The 19,109-nt window shown below is 43.0% G+C and overlaps 2 long non-coding RNA genes across 2 annotated transcripts; both read right to left on the bottom strand.

The window, feature by feature from the left end:
* Positions 1 to 490: 490 nt before the first annotated feature.
* LOC129491348 (uncharacterized) lies at positions 491 to 5,013 on the bottom strand. Its single transcript, XR_008660522.2, has 3 exons — positions 4,837 to 5,013; positions 2,336 to 2,486; positions 491 to 1,526 (listed from the first exon to the last, which is right to left on the bottom strand). It is a non-coding gene; the product is annotated as an uncharacterized lncRNA (long non-coding RNA).
* A 6,144-nt stretch (positions 5,014 to 11,157) lies between these two features.
* On the bottom strand, positions 11,158 to 16,456 carry LOC129491346 (uncharacterized). The gene is made up of 3 exons (XR_010114121.1): positions 15,763 to 16,456; positions 12,830 to 12,961; positions 11,158 to 11,590 (listed from the first exon to the last, which is right to left on the bottom strand). It is a non-coding gene; the product is annotated as an uncharacterized lncRNA (long non-coding RNA).
* Positions 16,457 to 19,109: the final 2,653 nt, after the last annotated feature.

Here is a 19,109-nt window from a genome sequence, read left to right as displayed (position 1 = left end):
TTGTCAACATTACTATTATACTCCATTCCTTCCCCTATGTGAGTTCTTGTAATATCAGATTGGTAGGATCTGAATTCATAACTGTTTTGGATAAATCTATCACATTTAATAAGGAACCTAGGAAAGAACAACTTGAGAGGTGGCCATAGAGGGGACAGGAGCCCTGTACCACATTGATCATTCGCAGGCTGCCTGGCCTCCGCTTCCCTCTGTGACTGCCTCCTCTTGAGGGATTTTCCATTATGTGGGGCTTTGGAAGGTGGGAACACAGCGAGGGAAGAGGACTCTACCATTTGCGCCCAACTTTCCCTGAAGACTCTGAATCCTGTAGACACGGGGCAAGCAGTGGCCATGGTACATCTCAGACTGATGAGAAGCTTGGATCGAGTAGTTACTGCAACATGGCCCTTTTCAGGACATCCCTTGTTCTGGGACCCCGCAGCCTAAAATCAAGTTAGTAAGCCCCAGAAATTACTCTTCTTTTCATTCAGGAGAGCCAGAATCGGCTTTTATTTGTAAATAGCCTGCCTAATAAGGTGTCCTTTTCCGAACAGTTTTTCACCTACAAACAATTTTTTTGGTGCTAATCTATAATGTTGCTGAGTGAAGTGTTTAACAAGAAGGAAATCAGAGTGATTTTAGCAACAGGAGCATTCATGCCTGTCTCGATCTAGAATTCCTGAGATTTAAGATGGATCTGGAAAAAGTCTGTGTTCTCTTAAAGTGTAGCCATGTTTTCATAATTGATGTATTATGCCTTTTTAATATACTCTATCTGCATGCAGCTGTAAAAATTATAAAAGAAAGTTTCTGTCCCCAAAGCATAATTCCTCTACAGAAAGTGGTTTGTTGGTTTTTTTTTTTTTTTAAGTCACAATCATGTTTCTGAGAATGTTTATCTCACTTTACTATAACATCATACAATTCAACCTCATGGGCATTTTTATTCTGATACTTATAACTCTGAGTAAGAACACCATCCATCTTGGGAGAAAAAACACAAGGAGAATGTTTCTTTAATAAATATGCTTAATGTTCAACTAAAGTGTGTCTGTGGCGGAGAAGAGGGACAATGGATTTTTCTTGAAATTTGTGGAAGGCTAAGTTATTCAACACAGGCTGTCTACCTTGAATAAACTTTATCAACTGAAAACATTAAGAATTTGGATCTTTGGATGCTGACATTCTTGACCTTGGATACAAACCCAAAAGAAGTGATTGCAACACCAATGGCTATATTTTGGCTGTAATATTCAGTCTGAAGGAGAGACTAATTATGAATGCAACTCTGCCTTTTTGTGTGTAAAATTACTTAGCTTACCATCCTAATTTTTAATTCAGCTCTGTCTGTGCTAACCAACTAGTTTAATCAATTCTCTCAAGCAATTTTCTTCTCTCTGCCACCATCTTGGTCCAGGCTGCCTCATCTTCTGCTCGTAGTAACATGACAGGTTTTTATCTGATTCTGTTACCCTCTTCTCACTCCCACTCATCTTCTCCAGTCCATTTTCAATAGCCACAGAGATCTGTTAAAACACAAATCTGGCCACTTTATCCTCTGCCAAAGATTAATGTCTTCTCATTGTTCTTATGAGGAAAACCAAAATCATTAATATGCTAAGGCCAGCATTATCACTTTATTTTTAACATTTAAAAAACCCCTGAAAGGTTTATCATATAATTGATATCTACCATATCATATAGTCAATTATTTCAAACAAATGAACCAGAGATGGATTTTGAAACTTGTAACTTGCCATCTTTCAATAACTTCATCTTTCAATAACTCTATCAGTAAATAATGGGTCAAATTTCATGCTTTTGATGGGGAAAAACTGACATTGCAAAGAAACAGAAACATCTGGTTTGATGGAAAGATGTCAAAACTAAGCAAAAATATGTAAGTTGGCAAAAATTTGAGCCAAGAAACCATGGAGAAAACAGCCAAGCCCATCCATCAGGAAGTGCCTGGTTAGTGCCCATATCCAGCCTGGAATATACAATCCCAAAAGTTGAAAAATGTGTGGGAAAAATGTAACTTTGACCAATAGTCACTTTTTTTTTTTTTTAAAGAGGTATGTGCTTGTCAGTGGGAATAAAAACAAAATGATATGCTTTTGGAATAAAATTGCTCTGGTTGCAATATCTTCCTTAGTGGGCAATTGGCCATGCATCATAAAGAACACGGTGCCAGAGGGAGATCTTTAATACCACATCTTTAGTGTAATAGCCCTATTAACCTTGACTTCAGATGGATTGGCCATGAGGTTCACTTCCTTCAGAGCCCCAGCCTACAGAAAAGGACTTATGCAAAACTAGGCTTATTTTTTATTACCCTAGAGGGAAGGGATGTGTCAACTGTATAAAGATCCACTGCTTTCCTAAGTCGAGGTTCAGAACTGTAAAATGGTGTGGTTGGACTTGCAAGATCTTTGATCTGTGCTAGGATGCATTCTTTGCAGAGGTAATGACAGTATCTTCGTTCTCTGGAGAAAAAGTTCAGATAGAGCTGAGTCAAAAATTAAGATGGTAAGCTAAAATTATTTAGCTAAAATTATTTTAAATTATTACATATTAGGCACCTCCCATAAGCCACACTGTGCTCTGTGTTATCTCATTACATTTTCACAATGTAGCCACAGTTGTTCCCATTTTACAGATGAAAAGATGCAGTCCCAAAGAGAGAAGAGACGTCTCTGTCTGCTCCATGCTCAGCATCCTTCCCCCTTTTTCTGGTGCCAGCATCCTGGCTTTCTTTGAGGGATGTGCTTTCTTCCCCCGTGTTGGTGAACAGATGCCAGGAAGCCACCACTGATGGTATCCTGCTCTCCCCTGGCCAGTCGTACCCTCTTCCCAAAGAACCCAATATTGATTAAGTAACAGGCAGATAGAAGATGTTTGGAAAAGATTCATCTCTCCCTCAAAGTATCTTCTACCACAATCCCACTTCTTCCCTTTCTGAGTTCTGGTTCTTCAGTTTATCTTCCTTTCTGGCTTAGGTTGCCCAGAGTGGATTTCTGTTGCTTGCAGTTAGATAACTGTAGCTGAAACAAGCGGGTGAGTAGCTTTCCTGCCCACACATATTCCCACTGCTACATCCCTCACCCTTTCTGCCTCATCTCCCTGCTGCCTGTGGTTGTGATTGCTGGGCACTGGGTGCTTGACGCACATGGGTCCTGACACTCCTTCCCACACCAGGGAAGTGGAGGAGGTGGTCATGCTGTGTTCTCTGGGCACAAGGGTTTGGTTTGCTGTTTCTCAGTTCTTAGTCCAGTTCTCAGCTGGACTGCACACAAGCCAAGCTTCCATCTCAGTGTGGTTTGAAGGTGGCCAAATGCTCTGGTGGCCTCCAAGTATTCATTCCCTGACTTGTTTTTGTTGTCTGAAGCTCCACCATGAGGGTCACTAGCTGTGGGACTATTTCTAGGAAGTTCTTGTTGAATGGCATTAAGCTAGGAGTTGGTTAAACCTAGCAGGATAGTAGGTGTGTATTTAGTGTCTATTGATTATCTAATCTTACATAATTCTTTTTAATGAAGTATTTCATTCATCACAATGACTATATATCTATATATATACATTTGAAATATAGTGGTAGAACCCTGTGGGAGACACAGAAGAGATTGGTCCATGGACAATAAGCTTATCGATGGGTTTGAAGATCATCTCGCAAAACCTCTCTGTCTCCCCAAAAGAGCCTCCTGGTCTATGGGTGGGGATCCAGTGCATTAATTTGTGCAGTATTCATTATCATATAGGAAGGATTCATTTGACAGACAACAGAGGCTGGAGAATCACACCCAGACAGATGCGTTGTGCTGGAGCCTCCTCTGCTCAAAGCTCAAAGCAGACCCACAGAGGACGGCCCCACAGGGACCTGAATGTGGACTCTGCAGGTACCTTTGAGGGGGCGTTTAACTTACAGGAGGGCTTTGACGACTAATTTTGCTGCCTCGTGGTTTGGGTTTGTTTGTGCCAACATTTTTTGAGAATCAGCAGTGGAAATATAAGAAATGCAGTCCTGGTTTTAGGAACATCAGTTTTCTTGCTAAAACTGCCTGGAGCTTGAAAACTGAGGCCCATGGCTAGGATGTGGCAACCATGCAGTGCAGGTTTTGTTTTCCAGCTGAGCCTAGGGTGCAGCTGATCATAGGAGGGACTTGTGTGGACAGAGCTGAGGGCGGCCTGGGGAGCACAGTCTGCAAGGAGAAAAGGGACATTTGTTTAATCTTGCCTGGGGACAGAGGCTGGAGGGGGGAAGCTCCAAAATGGAAGAAAGGAAGATATGGACAAAGAAATAACCAGGGGGTCTGATTCCAGCCCAGCCCAGGGACTAATAATAAAAATTCCCGTTTACTGTTCATTTGGTCAGGGCCAGGCACTGTGCATCGTCTTGCTCGGTCCTCCCAACAACTCTGTCGCAGGTACTTTTACTATCCTTCCCATTTTAGAGAAGAAGAAACTGAGGCTTGGATGGTAATTTTCCCAGAGTCACAAAACCAGATCTGTTGTTCTTTGAAAGCTGACTTAAAGTTAGCTAACTTTTAGTGGCATGTTTCCGTATCTGTGGGCACATGACATGGCTCCAGTGAGTGAAACCTGAAGGGGACACTTTTTTTGGCACCTCAACATTATCAGCTTTGGGAGTTGAGTGAGTCAACCAACCTCAAGGGTGGGGCATTACTGTCCTTGGGGAACTAAAGTGCACACCAGCTATGGAAACTTGAGACTCCATCTCTTTGTCTGTAAAATGGGATGACAATGCCTCCTGTATCAGAACTGACAGAAAACACAGAGTAACAGTAGCCTAACAGGAGAAGTATATTTCTCTCTCACATAAACAATCTCTGGAAATTACAGTCCAGAGTTTATATGGCGGCTCCGTGGTCATCAAGTATCCGGGATTTCTATATTTTTGTTCTGCTATTGTCACCACATTTCTTCCATCTCATAGTCCTAAATAGCTGCTCTAGCTCCAGCCACTGCTTCTGCTTTCGTTCATCCAGAAGGCGGAAGGGCAAAGAAAGGCACAAGCCCCTTTAAGGTCACTCCCTTCCTGGAAGTTGTACACGACCCTTCAGTTGACACCCTATTGGTCAAATTCAGTCACGTGCCAAACCTAGCCATCAAGGAAGCTGAGAGAAATGTTTTTTCTGGGAGACCACAAGTTTAGCTAAAAGCCAGGAGTTCCATTCCTAAAAAAGAAGGGGAGAAGGGCTGCTGAGGCTGCAGGGAAGCTGGAATGAGTTAAACATATGTAAGTTATCCAGCAGGGGGCTTTCCTGGCACTTCGCGGACACTAGATAAACACTAGTCATAAATCTTTCCTTCCTTCCTCTACAAGTTTTCTGCCAAAACTTTCCAATTTGGTCATATCTACATTTACATATGGACAACAAGCACTTATCTTTTGGTGCTCTTATTATTTTCTAATATTTTGTAATAGAAATTTTTTCATGTACCATTAATTTTTTTTTTTTGAGATGGAGTCTCACTCTGTTGCCCCAGCTGGAGTCAGTGGCACGATCTCAGCTCACTGCAATCTCCGTCTCCTGGGTTCGAGCAATTCTCCTGCCTCAGCCTCCCGAGTAGCTGGGACTACAGGCACACACCACCACGACCAGCTAATTTTTTTGTGTTTTAGTAGAGACGGGGTTTCACCATATTGGCCAGGCTGGTCTCTAACTCCTGGCCTAGTGATCCGCCCGCTTCAGCCTCCCAAAGTGCTGGGATTACAGGCGTGAGCCACCGTGCCCGGCCCATGTACCATTAATTTTTTAAAATTCCGTGCTGTCTCCAAAGATTTCTTAGTAAGGGAGTGGTCTTTACTTTTAAGGTTGCAATACTTGGCTCTCCCCTTTCCCATAATATAATTAATGCTCATCACAGAGGGCAACTAAAAATGACATCAGTATTGTAATAAAGTGTGATAACTGAGAAAGCAAAACACCATACTCATCTTTTCTTGGCCTTGGGATAACTATTGATGCTCATAGCACTTCCCAAAAGGCAAAATAGGGTCTGCCACACACAGGCTATTAGAGTTTGGGCAAGTCAGTTTCCTGCTGTAAACCTTTGTTTACTCATCTAGAAGATGGGGGTGTGAGGATTAAATGGAATGATTGATGGAAGGAAAACTCTCAGCAGATGGCCTGGCACATTATAAGCCCTCTACAAAGGGCAGAACTTATTGATTTGTTTATTTTTCTATCCAAAAGGATATTAGGCTTAGTGGGAGATTTTTATCAAGCCTTCAAGCTCATGACATTTTGCTTTTGTTATAATAAAACATAAGCTTTAAAAAGCTTTATTCATTGTATCCCCAAACTGGAAACAGTCCAGTCCATCAACAAAAGGATAAAGAAACTCTGGCCTATTCATGCAAAAGAATACTGCTCAGCGATCAAAAGGAATGAACATGGGTGAATCTCAAAACCATTATGCCTTGTGAAAGAAGCCAGACGCAAAAGAGCACATACTGTATGAATCCACATAAAGTTCTATAACAGGCAAAACTAATCTATGACAGACTTTTAAGAACCAGGATAGTGGTTGTGTCTGGAGGGTGGAGGGAATGGGTTACTGAGAAGGAATCTGAAGGAACTGTCTGGGGTGATGATAACGTTCTGTACCTAGACAGAGTTTGAGATGCATTTGTCAGAACTCATCTAATGGCACACTTAAGATTTGTGCACTTTATCATATGTAAATTTTACCTCAAAAGGCAAAAAGAGGCAAAGGACTTTGAGTAGACATTTCTCCAAAAAAGACACACAAATGGCCAAAAGGCACATGAGAAGGTGCTCAACATCAGTAATCATTAGGGAAATGCACATCAACACCACAATGAGATACCACCTGCTATAGTTTGACTTGTTTGACACTTCCAAATCTCATGTTGAAATTTGACCCCTCCAAATGTTGTGTTGAAATTTAACCCTCAGTGTGTGGTAGGGCTTAATGAGAGGTGTTTGGGTCGGGGGGCAGATTCCTGATAAATAGATTAATTCCCTAGGCACGGGGATGAGTGAGTTCTCACTCTATTAGTTCCCATGAGAGCTGTTGTTCAAAAAAGGCTGACACCTCCCCCCATCCCTCTTTCCTCCTCTCTGGCCGTGTGATCTCTGTACACACGGGCTCTCTTCGTCTTCTGCCATGAATGGAAGCAGCCTGAAGCTCTCACCAGAAGCAGATGCTGGTACCATATTTCTTGTGCAGCCTTCATAACCATGAACAAATAAACCTCTTTTCTTTATAAATTACCCAGTCTGTGAAGGCTAAAGCAACTCCACCTTGGATGCTAATCTGCCATGACTTCTCATTAACCCCAGTTCTGGGAATACCTCTAAGGTATCTATTTTCACGTATTTACCATAAACTCTGTCCTTAGGCAAATTCCTTATGGTATATAAGCCCTGGGTCTGGGGGATAACAGTGTGGGGATCCACCATCCTGTCTTATGGCTGCCGAAACATGGCTTCTGTTGATATATCTCTGTTAAATATTTTGTTCTAAGCAATTGGATTTGTCAGCTTCTTTCTTTGGTCTTTCATCTTCCTTGGCCTTTGGGGGTAGGTTTGCATAGACCTGTTCACCATGGAACACAGCCTCAGATACTCCTTTCTAGTAACACAAAAATGTACTAAGACACCACCTCACATCCATTAGGATGGCTAGTATGAAAAAAAATATGTTGGGAAGAAGTGTAAAAATTTAAACTCGTGCATTACTGGTGGTAATGTAAAATTGTGCATTCATTGTGGAAAACAGTATGGAAGTTCCTCAAAAAAATAGAAATAGAATTATCATATCATCCAGCAATTCCACTTCTGCGTATATACCCAAAAATTAAAAACAGAGACTTCAACAGATACTTGTACACCCATGTTCATAGAAGCATTATTCACAATAGCCAAAAGGTGGAAGCAACCCTGTGTCCAATGACAGATCAATGGATAAACAAAGTGTAATATATACATACAATGGAATATTATTTAGCCTTAAAAAGGAAGGGAATTCTGACACACGCTACAACATGAATGAACCTGGAGTGCATGCAAAGTGAAATAAGCCAATCACAAAAGGACAAACACTGTATTATTCCATTTATATGAAGTATGTAGAGTAGTCAAATTCGGAGACAAAAAAGTAAAATGGTGGTTTCCAGGGGCTAGGAAGAGAGGGGAATGAGGGAGTTACTGTTTAATGAATACGGAGCTTCAGTTTTGCAAGATGAAAGAGTTGTAGAGATGGATGGTGGTGATGTTTGCACAGCAATGCGAATGTTTTTAATGCTACTGAACTGTACACTTGAAAATGGTTAGGATGGTAAGTTTGGTATTATGTCTGGCCATAATTAGATTTTTTTAATTTTCACAAGGAATAACAGAAATGCCAACAAATATTGGACTCTAGTTAATGATGGGCATGCTAAAATGAGTAGAGGTAAAGCATATTTATGTCTGCAACTTTGCAATGCATAAAAAAATACAATGGATGGATAGATAGATGGTTGAACTGATGGCTAGATACATGATAAAGCCTGCACAATAAGCTGTAAAATTTAGAATTTAGGTGGAGAATGTATGTGTGATCACTCCACGATTTTAATTTTTCAGTGGGTTTGAATTTTTTCATAATAAAATATTGGAAAACAAATCAGCACTTAAGTAGGACAAATATCTTGTGAACCTGTGCAATGCTTTCACTCACCCACTCACTCAATCATTCAATGAACTTTTATTGCATTTCTACCATATGTCACTATGCTGAGCTCTGGCAATGCAAAAATGTAGAAAACAGCATCTCTGTCCCTTCTAATGAAGCCAAAACAGATGTCTGAAGGAAACATCCCTAGACATAGGGAATGCAGAAATATTATTTTCCCTAAAAATTTACTCCAGCCCTTTGTGCTCATACCTGAGACTGCCTAATCAGTGGCCCCAAAGCATGCTGGGCTGACCCCCATAGCCTCTCTCCCTTCTCTGTCTCCCCTAGCCTAGCCCATCCTTCAAAGCTCTGTTCTATTTCTACCACCATCAAATAGCCTTCTGAGCCTGTTCTGCCCAGCAAGTTCTGGCTTCCTCTTCAAGGTCTCATCACGGATTTTTACTAAGTTGAGAGGGGCCAGGCTAGGGCTTGGAGTGGGAGTCCAAGACTTTGGACAAATATGAGTACAAGCATCTGGCTCTGTTAGGTATCAGAGGCTGTCTGCAGATGGCAGAGGCTTCAGGAAAGCAGAAACCCAAAGTAACCATAGTTTACATGGATTTGCATTATATACATTATAAATAGCAGTATAAAAAATGTAAAGTCTTAATTTATGTACAAGACATAATAATTCAACCTGTTACATTGAAAAGCCTGTCTAGAATCAGGTAGTATTTCTGAGTTGCAGACTGAGTTGAAAGGTGGGTTTATGCTGCTGGCACCCAGAGGAACCACTCCAGCCATGGAACAGAGTTACCATCACGCTTTGGAAGGATGTCTCTGGGATTATGTAAATCTTGACTTATTCCAAGTCTTCAGGGATGCATGGCTCCTGTAACATGCAGCCTCCGCGTAGTCTGGATGCAGAGCACTGAAGAGTGCGGCTGAGGTAAATGTATGCCAAGAGATCCTGGGGTTGGAAGAGAGAGGACACGTGAAAGGATACCAGGGGTGACAGCACAGGCGCTCTTGTCCCCAAGACAAGGGGACATAGTGGGGCAGTGTGTCTGTCTCTGCACTCACTGCCCACGTCTGGTTCTTCGAGGAGGCTTTGGGCTGGTGTGAGTCATAGATGTGGAGGCATCCCTGTCACCTCCCACCCCCACATTTGCTCCATCCCTGGGTTCTATCCATGCAGCCTCTTCAGTCTCTCCCAGTTTGCCATTTTTTTCCCTTTCCACCATCTCTACCCCGGTCCAAGCCCTCATCACTCTCCCAGGAACAACTGCATTGTTAATTACCCTGGTACCTGGACAACTAGTATCCCTGGTCCTACTCTTTCCCCGACCCATCCTCTACACCACAAGCAGAGTGGCCTTCATAAAACGCAAATCTGATCATGTCGACCTCCATTAAAACTGCTGGTGGGTGACAAGAAGCCTCCCAGATCCTGCAGCCCCTATCCACTCCCTCGCCCGCTCCCAGCACCCCACTTCCCCAGCTTCACTCAGTCTACCCCAGCTCTTTCAGCCCCTTATTCCTGTCATCCCAAGAAATCATCTGGACACATGCTGGTCCCTCTGCCAGGAACACTCTTCCCTCCCCTCTTCACCCAGTAAACTTTTATTCATCCTTCAGATCTCAGGTCCACATCATTGGCTCAGGAACTTTTCTGAGCCCCTATCCCTGCTATTTTAACTTCACACTGTCGAGAGGCCCTTCACTTGGGCCTCTCACACTGACCACTCTTCATCCTCTGGTGGAATTTTTTCCTTCACATTTGTGTCCCCACAAGGCTGCAGATTCCTGGAGGCAGGGGGTGGGTTTGGCTCACCACTATCTCTCCATTCTGTGCTCCAACAGCTGGCTTAGGCTGGAGACTCATTTAGTGTTAATTGAAGGAAGGAGCAAGAGAGGGAAGAAGAGAAGGATGAGGGTGTGGCTGCCATGAGCACGCACCCAGCAGCATGCCTAGCACAGGGAGCACAGGTGGTCAAGGGCCCTGCTGCTGTGCTGAGCGGCCTAGCTCCACACTGGCATGGAGCCTGCCTGGTGCTGCTGCTCCCAACCAATGACCCAGCACAGCAGGGATACTGAGGCAGTCCTGTTTCTGGGAGACATGGGACTTCTTGGATGGCAACTTTGGCTCAAGGGCTCCGTAACGGCCTTGCCAAACCTTCTTTAGGTGACACAGCAGTCTAGGGCATGCAGCAGTCTAGTCTCCCTTCCCTCTCTACTTGGGCGGACTTGCATTACCATTTGACTCTGGTACACTCCAAGCCTTGCCTAGCTCCTGCCCTGTTTTCTCTGGCATGGGCATTTCTCCTAAGAAAATCCTTGAAAGTTGGACCCACCTTGGCATCTACTTCTCAAGGGCTCCAATTCACATAGAGGAAATGAATGAATGAACGAGCCAGCACTGGCTTGGCCCAAAGTGACATCCTGATTGTCCAGCGACACCTTCTAGGTGGCTGATGTATGTTGCTGTTTGTATTTTCATTACTTCAGTGTCTTGCCTCCATAGTTAGCTGCCTGAAGGGTGAAGGAATGGTCAGTGTGCTTCATGTAATTTGTTCCTATCCTTCCCCAGGACAGGTAAGCAGCCTTTCACACAGAGGAAGCAAAGTCCCAGCCACTATTTTAAAAAATGGAAACAGACCGGGCATGGTGGCTCATCCCTGTAATCCTAGCACTGTGGGAAGCCAAAGTGGGAGGATAGCTTAAAGCCAGAAGTTTGAGATGAGTGTGGGCAACAGAGCAAAGCTCTGTCTCTACAAAAAATAATAAAATAAAATAAGAATTAGCTAGTTATGTTGGTGCACCCCTGTAGTCCCAGATAGTCGGGAGACTGAGGTGGGAGGATGCTTCAGGCTGGGAGTTCAGAGGCTGCAGTGAGCTATGATTACTGCACTTCAGCCTGGTGACAGAGCAAGACCTGTCTCTAAAAAATGAAACATAAAAAAATGGAAACAGAATCAAACAGAAGAGGGCAGAACAGAGTGCAACTGTCAGGATATATTACACAAAGTAGGAGTTGGTTTTGTGTCCTGAGTGCTTTGTGTCAGTTTTTTACATATAGATGTGTTTGTATCAGGCCATAGGGTGAAACGTGTTTCTGACTGTGGGTCATGTTCAAAAATGTTTGGAAAGCTCTGATCTAGTGGGATAATCTAGTTCAGCATTTCTTCAGGATGCATTTGTCAGCTGAAGTATGCCTTTTAAAAGGGATTTCCTCATGCAATTGCAGGATAACCCTGAGTGAGTGATTCTCATAGAAGGAAATCTCCTTAGTACATCACAGTCTGCCTGGAGACACACAAGGAATTTCGAGTAGCAAAGTCTCTCTCTGCATTATCAAATCTAGCGAACAAATAATTTTTCAAACACATGTGAGAACTAAATGCCTCCCTTTTATGTTTAACCGCCTGGGAGCACCTATGACTCTTTCCCTAGACATGACCGTGGTGAGACATCCAGGCTCAGTGGATTTCTCACTACGCTGCTCTTGTTGGTGTGACAGTGGTGATAGGGAGGTGGCAGGACACCTCTTTGGTGTCTGGCCAAGCCTCTTGGTGGCTGCACACCTCCCACTCAGATGATGATACACTCAGAGGTCCACTGCCATGGCATGTGAACACCAAATGGCTTTTTTCCATTATGCCCCAGTAGACCTCCAGGATGCATTTACACTCTCTCTTCTGGCCCTTCTGTGACAAGTGCATGCATGTGCAAGACTGCAGCCAGTCACAGGCCTAACTCCTGAATCATGAAGAGAGGGAAGTTAAGTGGGACACTGGGGACTGGGTTTGGGACCTGGCTGTCATTCTTCATTCTTGGAAAAACGGAGTGAAATAGGATGCTCTGGAATCAAAGAAAGTAAGTGCTAACAGCGTAATAGAACCCTGCTCCTCTTCTATAATTGGCAAGGAAGTTGGTCTGCCCTAGAGGACAATCTGAGTCAGGAGGTCTAGGTTCTAAACTGTGTCCTGGTTCTGTGACCACGGGAGCCCCGGGCCTTATAGGTAAAATCAGGGAGTTGATTTAAGCGATCACACTGACATAGAGCAGTAGAGGTGAAAGGGACCTGAGAAGGCTTTTGGTTCATGCCTTTGGTTGAACAGGTGAATAAACTGAAGCCCAGAGAGGCCAAGAGACTTGTATTAGACCATGACACAGATACCTGGCCCCTATTCCAGGCCATCCCCATCTGACCGGGCTGTCTTCCCATCGCAGCGTTTTCCAGCACATAAAATAATGACAGCAGAGGGGCCTCCAGGATAGGCAGCTCATGTTAGTGATTCTTATATGGTTTCTAAAAACAGAAAACAGTTACAGAAATGTAATTGACAACAGCATTTGCATACCATGAAATTTCTAAGTGCTTGAAAAATCTTATTAGCTTAACACAGATACATGAAGCTTTTCCCTGGTTTCCCTTGGCAAATCATTTCCTTAATTCCAAACAAATGGCCTTTACATTATTGGGTGTTTGTCCAATTTCTTAATTAACCAAGACTCTTATGTGCAGTAGATAGAAATCCAATGATACCAGTTTGAGAAAGAAGGGGAAATGTATGGCTCACGTAAGTGGAAGTCCGTTCACAATTGGATTCAGAACCTTAAGTGAGATTGTCAAGACTGTAGTTCATTCTCTCCCTCTTGCTGTCATGGGCTCCTCTAAACTCTACAAATCTCTGCGTTGTTGTGGCCACATTTTCTCCTTCTAAAGATACGCTTTCTCCACATAGTGGGGAAGATGTTTGCCAATAGCCCATTTCCAGCTGTATCACCAAAAATAATACTACCTCTTTTTCTCTATCTCTAAATAAAAAATTCTGGGGAAGAAACCTGATTGTTTCTGGTAGGGCCACCTGACTATCTGTAGACTAAACACTAGGACCAGGTGATTGGATTATTAGGAATAGCTGGGTCTAGATCATGTGCCCACACCTATGGCCAGGATATCTATCTCTTAGTATCAATAATGTCCCAGAATGTCACAATTAAGCTTGGGAAAAGCACTCCCCAAACCAAAATGTAGAGCCAATTGTAAATGGTAAAAATTAACTAGGAAAGCGGAGATTGAGAGAAACAAGTGGTCTGCCTAAATTCCAGAAATGAGACCACTGACTAGGGCAAATATTTTCATGTCCACGCCTTGTTCACAGGTGTGTATTTGCAAAAAATAACACAACCCCTTTCACACAGCTACCTTTCAGCTGGAAGTGACCAAGCTAGATAATTCTGACAAATGAAACGTAAGTGCTTGTTTACTCTGTGGTTTTCGGGCAAGCATATCCTTCCATGATATCCATGTTGTCTCTTCCCTCCTCCTTCTCTCCAATGAAAGATCATTGTGATACTTGGTGTTGCAGCAGCCATCTTGCAACCATTAGGGAAAGGCCCATAGCATCTTGAGCTGCAAACCAGGGCCAACAGCTGTTGTCTTCAGACTTTCGGTATGTAAAAAAAACTTCTGTATTTGTTTAAACCACTAAGATCAGGTTATCTTGTACTGGCAGCCAAAATATTCCTAAATGATACAATGGATAAATCAGATTCATTTGTACTCAGAAATAAAATCTCAAAAGTTATAGAAGCTGATACAGTTCTCTATCTCTCTCTGTGTTATTATCAGAGTTTTCAGTTATCCATCATTTCAAACGTTGGGGAAGATGAAGAAGACACAATTCTTTTACCCAGAGGAAGCTTACAATTAAATAGAGCTTAAAATTTAGGCCAATGTTGAACAAAGAATTCCTTCTCATGTTTAATTCTCCAATGTTTCAATTAAGCCCATTTGCTTTTTGTTTCATCCTCAGTAGAGCTCAGGAATGGCTAGTTACCATCTTTTTTTTTTTTTTAATAGGGAAGATGACTTAATTAAAATACTTTTCCATCTCTGTTGTGTGTGTGTCTATGTGTGTGTTTCAGTTTGTTTTTCCTGGTTGATTAGCACCAATTTCTTTGACTCTTTTCATAGATTTTATTTTTCAAACCTCTAATCTTCATTTAAGATTATATCAAACAAAATCTATACATAGAGTTTTTAAAACTTCTGTGGTCACTAAAGCCCTCTGGCCTAATGGAGAACAAAATTGTGATGACTTTTTATCCTGCTTTCAAATCCTCCAGCCCCAAAGCTGGAGCCAGCTGCCTCTCCTGGGTGATTGAGTCTTCAGCTGCATGACTCTTACTCTAAATTCTGGAATCAAGATTGTCCTTGGGCAGAGGAATCTGATGCAATGTAGATTCAGGGATGTTGAGCTCTGAATGGAGTCACTGTGCCTACCATGATCATTTTAACCTTGCTGTTCTAGTTCACCAGTGACTGAATTCCTCACGTCGTCTTTCCTTTGTTTGGGGTATTTTTCCTGTCTGGTCTTATCCCACTTCTAGTAATCACTTTCCGATTTTCCTGTGACATTGCTTCTCCTTTCCACTTTTGGAGTGAGCTGATTGACAAAACAGAAAGGCCAGCTACAGTTGGTGTCCACCTTAATCCTTGGGGTTCCAGTGAAATTAACTCCCTCCTTACTCCAAAGGTGGGCATGTGAACCAGGCCTGGCCCATCAGAGCATCACATCACCTTAGCCACAGTGATTGGTTCAGAGATGGCCATATGATCAAGTCAGGCTAATCAGGCCTATGACACTCAATGATGGAACTTTTGTAAGCTTGATTAGGAAAGGAAAGCCCTTTTCTCATGGGTATGCGAAGGAGAGAATATAAGCCTGGCATTATTGGCAGTCATCTTTCCACCAAAAAGGGACATACCTCCTAAGAATAAAGTCCACAAAAAGAACTAATAGAAGAAGAGCTGTTAGAGAGAGAAAGAGAAAGTGCTAGACCTTGGAGATGCTCTTTGAGCCCTGGATCCAATCTGGGTCAGCACTGTCCATTGACTTTCTCATTTCATGAACCAATATATTTCCTTTTTTGCTCGTGGCAATAAGTAGACTTCCTGCCCTAAACCCCAAGTGTCTTGTAACTGGGTCCCCAAATCCTGTTTGGATTAGACACCTTAGATGCACACACCTTCTGCTCAATCCTTCACCATCTCCCATCCTAAGGACTAATTCCCTGGACTCACCTTGAAACTCAGGTCCTTACCTGCTAGTCTCTATAAAACAGGCCTTGAATGTGCCCCCTTATCTTAATGTAGCTGAGGCTGTTGCAGTCCCAATCAGATCTCTGGCGATCTTTTTATTAACTGCTATTAAAGGCTCACAGAACAAGCCTTGTCTGGGAAATGCCTTTAAGCAAGAGGAGTTGCCTGTCTACGAGATACCTGGGAGTTACAACCCTTCCCCTGGGGCTTCCCTAAGCTAAGGTTGACTGATATGTGTGTACAAAAGCCCTACTTTTTTGCCTCAAGGAGGGACAAATGCTGCGGACAATGTGAGATCCGGTGCTGCCTACAAGATCAGGTTGAAGCTGGACTTCACCTGAAGCTACATCCTCGCTTAGCTTCTCCCTCTTCCTTAACTCACAAAAGAACCCCTGTTTCAACCTCTGCTTCTAGGGAACCCAACCTGTGGCAAATTGTAATTTCTAAAGATGGCAACCATAATACCTCCCATTCCACATGCCCCTCTTACAGGGTGAGTCCTCTCATTAGGGCAGAGGTGTCTATGTTCCCTTTCCTAGAATCTGGGTGGGTTTGTGACTGTTTTGACCAACAGAGTATGATGAATGTGATGCTCTGTGACTCTGAAGCCAGGTCATAATAGGCGGTGGAGCTTCTGCCTTGTTCATGGAAATATCTGCTATGGAGCCTTCAGCTTCTGTGTGAGTGAGTGCTTGAATTAGTCCATGTAGAGACTACCTGGGAAGAGAAAGAGACAGAGGGGAGAGGGGTTGGGGAGAGGGGAGAGGGGAGAGAAGGAGAGGAGAGAGGAGGAGAGAGGAGAAAGGAGAGAGAAGAGAGAGAGAAGAGAGAGAGAAGATGATGCCCAGCCAGCTGCTCCAGCTTCAAGGTCCCGCTCCAGCCATCTGACTATAGCCACATGAGAGACCTTGAGCCACAACCACCCAGCTAGCCCTTCCTGAATCCCTGATGCACAGAAACCCAGAAACTTCTTAAATGGTTATTATTTTAAGTCAATACATTTAGGCATGATTCACTGTTCAGTGATAAAAATCTGGAACACGACATGAGACACTAATCCTCAGCCTTTATGAAATATATGTGTTTGACCTGATTTTCCCTGGTCCTATTTGGCAGCTCAGAAAGCCAAGTCTTGGCAACAGCTGTTGATGGTCCTGTTGATGAACACATGTGGGAAAGTGTGGCTTTCCAGTTTTCCACCATCAGGAAATGGGACAACATGGGCACTTGTGGGTTATCATTGTCATTGCACCTATACCCAAGAGGGCTTATGTGCCAGGAATATATGGCACTCTACTTGCTGTGTGGTCAGGCAAATGAGTCAGAGGCTGTATTTTTCCCCTCCTGAACAGATTTTACTTGTAATATTCATAACACTTTCTGGGAAATTCCCAGATGTCAGGGTTTGAAAATCCTGAAGCAGCTGCTAATTGTGCCTTGGTTTTGTTTAAGTAAAAATGCTAATGAAGGTTTCTTCTAAGTGTCATAATGAGACCCAAAAATAGGAACTCAAAGCTGAGGTAACTAGTGGTTCTCAACAAGTAGCAGGAATACTTTTGTTATTGTCCCTTTGTGGGCCACAGGGCTCTCTCTCCAAATGATCTGAGGGTTGATGAGTCTTAATATACATCCCGTAAAGTGAATGCATGTTTGTATGTGTGTGTGTTTGTGTCTTATAAGGCTTAGAGTCATTTTCTTAAATATTTCAACCAATATTTTTAAAACCAAAAATGAGCATCAAAAAACTATGGCCCCCTTTAAAAAAAAAAAAAGATATAGTCACAAAATAGGTGCTTACCCAAAAAAACAGCACCTGATATCTTTGACTAAGTTTTGTTTCATAGCGGGGACAAATAGGAATGGCAGGAAAGAGGGGCAGGGAGATTTCTGGAGGTTTTTGCTTTAGATTACTAACTTTACACTTAAGAAAACAATCTGTATGTCACTCTGAAAATTCACTGTTTTTTCTTATATTTCTGTAGAACCAGTGACTGAGCAGTATGAAGTCTGGGCAGGGTGGAGGGAATCAAGCTCATGAGAAGGTTCTGTGTGAAGAAACTGTTTTTGATCCTGTTCTTACATTCCTTTGTTTCTGACTGTTCTTTTCTGCTTGCCTATTGCTGCATGATATAGCTTGGATGTTTTGTTTTCTCCAAATCTCATGTTGAAATGTGACCTCCAGTGTTGGAGGTGGGCCTAGAAGGAGGTGTTTGGGTTACAAGGGCTGATCTCTCATGAATGACTTGGTGCTCTCCTCATGATGATGAGTGAGTTCTCACTCTGTGAGGCCACATGAGACCTGGTTGTTTAAAGGAGGCTGTCACTTCCTCTCTCTCACTCCCACTCTCACCATGTGACAGGCCTGCTCCCCCTTCACCTTCCGCCATGATTGAAAACTTCCTGAGGCCCTCACCAGAAGCAGATGCCAGTGCCATGCTTCCTGTACAGCCTTCAGAACCATGAGCCAAAATAAACCTCTTCTCTTTATAAAGTACCCAGCCTCAGGTACTTCTTTTATAGCAACACAAGAAGAGACTAACACACTGCATAACCAGTGACCATAAAACATACTGGCTTGAAGCAACACCAGTCATTTTGTTATTTCTTATAATTTTTGTGGGTCAGGATTTGGGCAAGGCTTGGCTGGGTGGCTCTGGGCTAGGTCTTTGACGAAGTTTAAGTCACTGAGGGGCTGGATCAGCCAAGAGCTGGCTTGGCAGTTCTCTCTCTTCATATAGTCTTGAGTCCTCTCCACGTGGTCTCTGTGTGGTCTAGTTTGGGCTTCCTCAAAAACATGGTGAGCTCTAAGCACTTAGACTACTTACATGGTAGCTTAATATCTCATCAGTGAATTCTAGCCATCTAGGTGAAAAGTACATTACCTACTAGCCACAGAAGTCACACAGCTTTATTTATGCTACATTCTACTGGTTACAAGTGTGTCACAAACCACCCAGATGAAGGAGAGGAGAATTAGACTCTACCTTTTGATGGGAGAATGTCCACACTGCTCAGATCTGTTTTCTCAGCCTTCCCATCAATTCTGTTAGCTGGCCAAAAGCCTTTTTATAATTTTCTTTACAGGTTAAGGTGACCAGGGCCCATCTCTCTGGTATGCAATAAGAACCCTGACTGGCACACTCTTAATTGTTTAAATTGATATTTACTAATAGGCTTTTGCTTAGAGCCTCAAACTGGGGTTAGAGAGAATACAGGGAAGAGGTGGCTTTTAAAATCGGGGTTCTCTCCTTAAGAGTCAGTGTAATAACCCTGAGAGAAAAGGAGAGATGAAAACAAGGACTTGCCTTATTATATCTTGACCATGAAGGTCTTGTCCTGCATGATTTAA

This window comes from Symphalangus syndactylus, chromosome 10 (genome assembly GCF_028878055.3).
Source record: "Symphalangus syndactylus isolate Jambi chromosome 10, NHGRI_mSymSyn1-v2.1_pri, whole genome shotgun sequence".
Lineage (NCBI taxonomy): Eukaryota > Metazoa > Chordata > Mammalia > Primates > Hylobatidae > Symphalangus > Symphalangus syndactylus.
Note: the sequence above shows the minus strand (reverse complement) of the source record. Positions and strands in the feature narration are given on the sequence as shown.